The sequence below is a fragment of the Benincasa hispida genome, chromosome 2 (genome assembly GCF_027475165.1).
Source record: "Benincasa hispida cultivar pf3 chromosome 2, pf3_genome.v1.1, whole genome shotgun sequence".
NCBI classification, from domain to species: domain Eukaryota; kingdom Viridiplantae; phylum Streptophyta; class Magnoliopsida; order Cucurbitales; family Cucurbitaceae; genus Benincasa; species Benincasa hispida.
In genome coordinates this window covers 64,137,762-64,148,112 of record NC_143479.1, presented here as the reverse complement: position 1 = coordinate 64,148,112, position 10,351 = coordinate 64,137,762, and positions in this window count along the sequence as shown.

Sequence of the window (10,351 nt, the reverse complement as noted above, 5' to 3'; positions counted from 1 at the left end):
TATTTGTAAATACATTTAAAACAATTTTCCTATGATTAATTGGAATTTCTACTAATTTTGTTTAATCTAAATTATTTGATAAGAATTTAAGAGAAGTAGTAGTTATAAAAAAAATGATTCACTTAAAATAAAAATAGATGTTCACAACTATATTAACAAGAAAATTTTAAATTTGAGATTGGTAAATGGTTAAAGAAGGTAACAAATTTTTAGGATAGCTAAATTTAAAAGCTAGTATTTTTGAGCTTTTGCATGTTTGTTATATTTTAAAAGTGATTAATGTAGATTAATAAATAATTTATTTTACCAAACAAGTAGGTGAATAGATGTTGTCATAATTTCTTTCGAGCGCAATCCCAAATGGGCCTTATGCCTTAGCGTAGGTGGATTTGTATAATTAAATTACACAAATATTGTATTAAAATTAAAAATTACTAAGCACTATTAATATTTTTCTAATTTAAAATTAATTAATTGAATACTGTAACTAATTTTCAGTTCATTGCTCTTTAATGGCAATTAATACAAGTTATATATTGTTGATATTAAAAAACAATCATAAAAGTAAAAATTATTGTTTTTATTTTTAATTTAATGGCTATAAAGAATTATCACTCATAATTGACAATTAATTCAAGTGACATGAGAAATCTGTCACAATAGTCACAATAATCTAAATTTTTTTCATTTTTCCTCCTAAATTATCTTTTTCGTTTTCTTACTTTTAATGATGGTTATCTACCGTCATAAATTCATGATATAGAAAAACTATCATAAATTTCGAAAAATCCTAAAAACTTCCTATATTTTTCTCGCAGAAATGCATGATTTGGCATTTATGATTGCTTTTTTTTCTTCTCCTTAGATTTACTTTTCCACGTGGGGGTTCCTACATAAAAGGTCTAGCCTAAAGAATAGGCACATGTTACGTTAATGTCTTAAACATTTCATTAAAAAAAAAAAACAAAAAAAAACAAAAAACTTATTAGTCTCCCTATTTTCACTAATATCAGTGGCTATTTATAATTTATTTCTCACATATATAAATATGTGTGTGTTTATATTTATATATATTATTTATTTATTTATTTCTCTCTCCCCCATGCACTCTCTTTCTCCCATGCATATATTCTCTCCTCCATAATTCACTCATTTCTTCTTCCTCCCTCTCTTTCTCCTTCCCCCTCCCTTTCTTTTCTTCTTCTGGCGGTGTGAGTTGTAGGTAGTAGACGACAGCGTGGAGATAGAGAATCTTTGGTGCGTGCTCGAGTAGAGGACAGTGTGGTTGCAGACGGACGGTGTGAGCTCGCGAAGCTTCCGGTACTAGACGTGAGCAAATTCGACGCGGGCTTGGGTAGATCTAGTCGACAGTGGCGCGGGCTCGAGCAAACTGACGCCATGAGACGACGTGGCAAAGCTTCCAAAGATCCACACGCAGATTCGGGCAAATCCCGTCGACGAAGTTAGGCAAGAAGATCCGGTCGATGGTGGGGGTTTAATATAAACGATGATGATATATATACTGTGATATATATAATCATTTGTTTTATATAGATTATGATGATTTTTGTATTTAGATTTCTTGTTTTGTGATATATACGCTTATATATATGTTCTATGTTGAACATCAAGTTCATCTGTGATTTATATACTACAGTAGATATTTTTTTGTTGATTTTTGTCTTCTTTGAATTTATGATATATGATATATACACACTTGTATACATGTTCTAAAATTTATATTCTAAGGTATATTTAAAAATAACCATGAATAATTAAGTAAATATCATATGTTCTAAGGTATATTTAAAAATAACTGTGAATATTCGAGTAGATGTCAAATATATTTACCAATATATTTCATATATATTTTTAGAATATTTCTAAATAAACAACGGAATATATTACATGTACATGTGAACAAACAATGGAATATTTCACATAATAAGAAAAATCAACATGAAAAACGAAATGAAAAATAAAATCATATTAAATGTCATTTTCTCTCTCCAAATAAAAATGGGAAAAAAAATATATCATATGCATTTTATCTCTACAATCGAAAAAATGAAAAAAAAACATAATAAATGCATTTTCTCTTTCCATAATAAATGCATTATATGGTGATTTATGTCAAACATTGAATTTATATACTATGGTATATTTCATATATTGGTTCGAATATTTTCAAAAACCTAACAAAATATTCTGAGGTATATTTTAAATAATCATGAATCTGCAAAAAAAAAAAAAAAAACGTGAAACCAATGGAAATAGACAAAAAATCATTAATTGTATTTTCTCTCTCCAATTAAATTAAATAAAGGAAAAATCTCAACAAATAAATGCATTTTCTTTCTCCATTTGAAAATATGAAAAAAAAAATCATATTAAATTAATCTTCTCTCCATAATAAATGCAGTTTTTCTTTCAATCATTAAGAAAGTTTTGAAAATAGGGAAATATATAAAAATCAAAAATAAAAATAATAAAAATGGTAAATTTGTCCAAAAATAATATTAAAAGTCTTTCTTGAAAAAAGTCCAATCTAAAGACATTTTTGAAATAAAGGGCCTAAAAATGGTTTTTTATGTAAAAATTTGTTTTGCATGTGTCAAAAAAAAAAAAAAAAAAAAAAAAAAAAAAAAAAAAAAAACCTAATTTGTTGTAGTGTTTCTACTTTTATTCTAAATAAAATGTATTGGGGTGATGAACATATTTGAAGGAATTTCGACATAAAAGGCCTAAAGAATAGGTATATATTACGTTAATGTCTTGAACATTTTATTTTTTACAAAAAAAAAGACCTATTGACCTCCCTGTTTTCACTAATATCAATGACTATTTACAATTTAGCCCTTACTTACAGTGTATATATATATATATATATATATATATATTATATCTTCTCCATGCATATTCTCTCCCTCTATGCATATTATCTCTCCCCCATAATTCACATCCATTTCGTCCTCCTCCCTCTCTTTTCTCCTTTCCCCTCCCTTTCTTTCTCCTTTCGGCGGGCACGAGCAGTTCCGACGTGGGCTTGAGCAGAAGACACCGTGGTTGCAGACAAACGACGTGAGACGACGTGGTGCGAGGCGAAGCTTTTGGCACTGGGCACGAGCAAATCCGATGCGAACTTGGGTAGATCCAGTCAACGACTGCGCACGCTCGAGCAAACGGATGACATGGGATGACGTGACGAAGCTTCTAAAGATCCGCGCGTGGACTCGGGCAGACCCAGTCAACGAAGCTAGGCAAGAAGGTCCAGTCGATGGTGAAGATTTAATATAAACGATGATGTTATATATTATGTGATATATTAATCGTTTATTTTATATAAACGATGATGAATTTTGTATTTATATGTCTTGTTTTGTGATATATATGCTTTTATATATATATATATATATATGTTATATGTTGAACGTCAAGTCCATCTAAGATTTAAATAATATATGGTAGATACCTTTTGTTGATTTTTTACTACTTTGAGTTTATGATATATGGTACATACACGCTTGTATATATATTCTAAAATTTATGTTCTAGGGTATATTTAAAAAGAACCATGAATATTTAAGTAGATATCATATGTTCTGAGGTATATTTAAAAATAACCATGAATATTCGAGTGGATATCATATATATTTTTAAAATGTTTCCAAATAAACAATGGAATATATTATAAGTACAAGTGAAACAAACAATGAAATATTTCACATAATAACAAAAATCAACCAAAAAAACCAAATGGAAAATAAGATCATATTAAATGTCATTTTCTCTCTCTAAATGAAAATGGAAAAAAAAAATATTAAATGCATTTTATCTCTGCAATTGAAAAAGGGGAGAAATTATAACAAATGTATTTTCTCTCTCCATAATAAATGTATTATATGGTGATTGATGTCAAGCATTAAATTTATATAATGTGGTATATTTTATATATTTGTTAGAATATTTTTAAATATCTAACAAAATATTCTAAGATATATTTTAAATAACTATAAATCTGCAAAAAAAAAAAAAAAAAAAACGTGAAACCAATGAAAATAGGAAAAAAAAATCATTAAACGTATTTTCTCTCTGCAATTAAATTAAATAAAGGAAAAAATCTTAACAAATAAATGCATTTTCTCTCTCCATTTGAAAATGTGAAAAAAAAAATCATATTAAATGAATTTTCTCTCTTCATAATAAATATTGTTTCTCTCTTCATCACTAAGAAAGTTTTGAAAATAGAAAAATATATATAAAAATGGGGAATAAAAATAGTAAAAAATGGTAAATTTGTCTAAAAATAATATTAAAATCTTTCTTGAAAAAATTCAAATTTAAAAACCATTTTAAAATATAGGGCCTAAAGATGGTTTTTTATGTAAAAATCAGCATTTATATCCCCAACTTATCTTATCTATATTTCCAAATATGGAGTCATTTATCAACCTGCATGTTATATTGGTCTTATATGATAATGATACAGCCCCCCAAACAATTTTGGATTTAGAATATCTTCACAGAGATTGTTGGAATCTTTAACTTACCAAAAATGTTAATGGTGTAAGTACAATGATTTTCATTTTTAATTTTATGTTTTTGAAAATTTTGTATTTGTTTTCTTTTTATTTTAAAGAAGCGTTTTAATGGAAAAATTAAAAGGATATTTTTCCTTTTAGAAATTATTTAGGAAAATATTGTTGTTTTCAAACTATTTGTAAAAATATATATATATATTTTTTTAATAACTCGAGGGTTTAAAATTCAACCAAGGTAGGTCGAATTTTGAACCCTCGACCTTGCCACTTCCCTTTTTCAAAAAGGTGAAACATTATTATTTTGAGAGAGAGCGAGATTTTGAGTGGGATTATGAGAGAAAGCGAGATTTTGAGAGATACCAAGGTAGGTCAAATTTTGAATGCTCGACCTTGCCCCTTCGCTTTTTCAGAAAGGTGAAACATTATTATTTTGAGAGAGAGCGAGAGCGAGATTTTGAGTGAGAGTGAGAGCGAGATAGCGAGATTTTGATAGAGAGCTCAGTACACTTCAATTTTTGGGTCATCCGTACAAATTTTTCTTTTTTTCTTTTTTAATTATTACACATTTTACCTTCTTCTTTCTTCCTTCCTTTTTTTTTAATTTTTCATTTTATAAAAACAATTTTAAAAATATTTTAGAGCGAGATTTTGAAAGCGAGAGCGAGAGCAAGATAGCGAGAGTACACTTCAATTTTTGGGTCATCCGTACAAAATCCCTTTTTTCTTTTTTAATTATTACACATTTCACCTTCTTCTTTCTTTCTTCTTTTCTTTTTTTTTTTTTTTAAAAAAAATCCATTTTATAAAAACAATTTCTAAAAATATTTATTGTTTTATTTAAACTCTAAAAAGAATAAATTTAAAAAAATAATCTCATAAAAATAAAAAAAATGTAAATTAAATATCTCATTTATATAAAAATAATTACAAAAATCAATGTGTCCCACAAGGTGGACGTCGTCGATTTCGAGCTGGTTGTCGTCATCGACTTCGAACTTGAGGTTGTTCGAGTTCTTCTTGATGTTGCTCTGGTACCTCTGCAAGCGCTTCATAATATAAATATTTATTATACTCTCCACGACCCCGACCATGTCCATGCACGTATGAAGACGAAGGACCAGCCTCTGAGTCATAATGTCTTGAACCAAATGCTAGCATCATCATCATCAGACTAACATAATCAGTTTGACTCTGCATCTGCATCATAGGGGGCAACTCTTCCACATTATGTGCAAACTCATCAAACTCATCCTCTTCCCGAACAGGTCCTCTACATCTAGGAGCTGGTGGAAGAACAATAGGTATATCGTACATATAATAAATTTCCTCCATATAGCTTTAGTTGTCACTACATATAGCAAGAACCTGGTTCGGATCATTCGCGACCTCATAGAGTCTACTGTTGTTCGATCTCTGTGAATTATAAATCAATTAGACAATATTTAAAATAAATTTAAATTAAAAATAATTATATAATATTCATTCATTTACCAGATGAACCACAGCTGCTCCCGGACGAGTGACGTAACGCCTTGTGATATTATTATACCAATGAATATATTCTGGAGTGTCATCTGTGTCAAACTGTTCAAGAGAAACCCTCACTACAATAAACCTTGCACAATAGTGCCATCGCACTACCAAATGTGCAACTTTTTCGAACCAATCTCCAGTCCTTAAGTCAATATCATGCAGTACGGGTTCAGTATTACAAGGCGATGGGACATCCTGCTAAAAACCGAATTGTCTCATCACCCTATCAGGAAGATGCCACTCACTAATGTGAAAACATATGAGAAGACTCATCGTCCGCCATATGTTTTGACCATTCGTACAAAAATTAGGCAAAGTACGTATAATAATTTTGTACGGCTCCCAAATAACCTGAAATATAAAATATTATATTAGAGAATATTAAAGACAAATACAATAAAAATGTGTATAAAATAATCAATTAGGTTCAGTGCAATGTACCTATTCAGGTTGAAGCAGATCAAACAGGTATCTATACTGGCTGACTATTTGTGTGGCTGTCCTAGTCACACAAAATTTGTCTCTCCACCTAAATTTTTAAATTGATAATTTAGAATTTAAATTAACTAGATAAGTAATATAAAAATTAAATTGAATTAAAACAACATACCGAGAATTAACATGTTGTAGTTGTGGAGCCATTGTTGGAAATCGCTCCCAAGCCCATAGTTGCAAAAGTATAAGAGTCCCAGCTATCTCTCGAACCTCAGGTCTTGTTGCTTTGCATAGTTGTCTATACAACCATTCCAAGCATGCTCCACCCCACGAATACCGCCCCGCATCATGGAGGTTAGCTAACAGTGGCAGGAACATCAAGTGAATAAAATGACTTGATTTATCTGAAACAGACTTCCACTCATCATTTGTAGATGTGCGCAGTAGCGGTAGTATTCAAGGGTGGAGCGGGATAGTGCGCTGGAGAACTGCCTCTCGACGCCTGCAAGATATTTCTCCAGTAGTACGATCTCGCCATATAACAGAAGATCGATGAATGGACTGGTCGTACAAAACATCAGGATCAACAGATCTTAGGTTTAAAGCCATGATCTGAAAAAAAAAATATATATTTAATTAGAAGAATAATGTACAACTTAATTAAAAGAATAATGTACAACTTTTCAACTTTATAATAAAAAAAATTGAATATACAATAAAAGATAAGTGGGTGACTTTGACTTGATGTCGGACTGCAGTTGTGCCACACTGATAGATGGTTTTTCTCTTACGGCATCACAGAACTCCAGTGCAATCATTGATGAATCCAATTGCACGTGACTTTGACTTAGTTCTGAATAAAAACATATATGTTGCTCATCATATTTAGTGATCTCAAACAAGCCACGCGATTTTTTCTTTATTGCACAAAGTTTCCACTTGCAACCTTCCTCCCACTTCTTACACCGAATTGTCCAAATCGTCGGTGTAGATTCAACAACCTCATATGGTGCATGACACTTTATTGCAAAACATTTGACCGTGTGTTGTAGCATTTCATTGTCTTGACAAATCATCCCTTTATACAATTGAGTATTGTCAACGTCCACAAGAGCTACAATTGGATCATGTTCCTGAATGCTATCCAGTACATTCATATCCAAATCATTGAATGTATCTGAAAGCATCTCATGTTCACGACCATCGAAATCCAACTCTTCAAATTCGCCATCCATTTATGTTCTGAAGTCTTTGTACAGGTTGTTAGCCGTCATATCTTCATTATCACATGGCGATGCAACTGACTACGGATCAGGATCGATACATTGAATTGGATCTTCAAACTGGTTAAATGATGTATCAAGACCCACCCTATCCTATTTACATTTACATACAAATGCACTACATTTGGCACTGGCATTGCCATTGAGAATATCAAGTTCATAGCTTGTGCATTCGAAATAGAGAATGACATAAACCTTATTGATCGTGATGGTTCTAGATTGGGATATCTATATATTATTTCTATCTGATTTGCTCCCATATCTACACTAAGTAACATCCCAACCATTTCAATGAATTGTTCAAATACAATTCTATTGTTCACATTTATGGTAAAACTCCCACTTGGTGGTTGGTCATACTCAACTCCATCAATACCATCAATCATATTACCATTTGTAAACAACAAAAATCTCAAGCATTTGTCTGCCATTTTCTATATAAAAAAAAACAAAAACAATTATCAATTTTTTGTATTATACTTTTTGTAAGAAGTATATTAAAAAATATTAAATTTTTCAGTTTATAAACATAAACTTTTTAAGTTTTATGAACATCAACTTTTTAAACATAACAATAAATTAAACTTTTTATAATTATTTTTAAACATAACAATAAATTAAACTTTTTATAACTATTTTTAAAAATAACAACAAATTAAACTTTTCAAATTAAAATTAAACTATATTTTCAAAGTTAATACTAGAAAATATCAACTTATCACAATAAACATAACAACAATAATTTTCATATGAATAAACTAAAATTTTCAAACTATATTACATATTAAACTTTTGAAACTATACTAAACTTATTAACTATCACAATAATTTTGTATTAAACTATAAATATCAACTTCTTAAACATAACAATAAACTAAACATTTTAACACTATAAACATCAAAGTTAATACTAAATAAATCAAATATCATAAGAATAAACTAAAATTTTCAAATATCATAAGTTCAACTCACAGATTCGACGGTAGTTCTCTTTTTTCCTTCAAAGTGACAACGTTCACCCTTTTTTCCTGTTATTTGTTATCTGACAACAACTACAAAAAATTAAAAAAAATAGAATCTATAAAAAAAAAATATAAGAACAAAAATAAAATTTTTAATTATTCTTAAAAAATAAAAATTTAGTAGAGTAACGAACCAGTATAGTTGTGTGAGAATAATTTTTATTAAACGAAATACAAGAAGAGAAATGGAAATGGGAGGAGAGGAAGATGATTTCAAAGGCTTATTTTCGAAGGCAATGAGGGAGCAGTGAGCTATGAAAGGACAGTGAACAAATCAAGGGGAGAGAAGTGAGCAAAATCAAGGGCAGTGATCTATCGAGGGAGTGAGTGAACAAAAATGAAGAGGATGGGGGCTTAAAAGGATGTAGGTCGAGTGTTGAATACTCAACTCACGAGTTTGGGGTGGTTGAAGAGGCATTAAGGCTATGGTTGAATAGGCATTAAGGCTATGGCAGAGGGGCATTAAGGCTATGGTAGAGGGGAATCGGATCAGTGGCGGGTAGAGAGAGCATGCATGCAGGGAATCACATAGAGGAATCGGAGCAGGGGCAGCATGGTGATAGGACCTCACACCTTTTTTTAATTTACTTGATAATAAAATAAGTGAAGATAATTTGGTCATGTATGTATATATATATATATATATATATATATATACTTCTATGGAAAGTAAATAAAATGAAGACAATTATGAGCGAGATCCTTCATGAGCCTTCACTCACTTATATTCCTTGTCAAGGGTTGAAGTTTCGATTTATGTATGTCGAAACTTCAACCTTCGACAACCTTTATATACATATTGTTTCCAAGTTTTTCTTTGTTTGTCGAGTTCTCAACGTTCGACCTCTACATTAATCGAATCCTCAACCCTCGACTTCTAGCCTCGAACTCCAAAAACAACAATATTTCTCTAATAAGTTTCAAAACAATAATATTTCTTTAATAAGTTTTGAAAATAACAATATTAATATTAAAGGTCCGCGTTTTAATTCTTAGTCAAATTTAAAAAGCGAAAAACGAACTTTTTGAAAACTAATTTTTATATTTTCAAAACTTTGTTTTCTTTGAAAATATATGAAGAAATTGGATGACAAATAAATAAACTTGGGATGTGTCTATAAGGCTACTTAATTTTCAAAAACTAAATGGTTATACCTAAGCTTTCACGATCATTCATTTAATTTTTTCTTATAAAAATTACTATGGATATAATTTATTTATGAGTTTCTTGTTAATTTTTTAGCTTTAGATTGAGCGATTCTTTTTCAAGTTCAAATAACATGGAAAGATTCAAACTAACTATGATGTTTTAGAGAAAAGCATTACTAACACTAAATTATATCATATCCTAAAAATATATAATAAAATATCAAACTATATTTAATAACCAACCAAAGTGAATATCAATATAAACATAGTTTAATTGATATGAACTTGTATTTTCAATTTTGAAGTCTAAAATTCAATATGTCACCTCAGATGTATAGTAAAAAAAAATGGGCATTATTGTATTTCATAATAATAATAATTAAAAAAA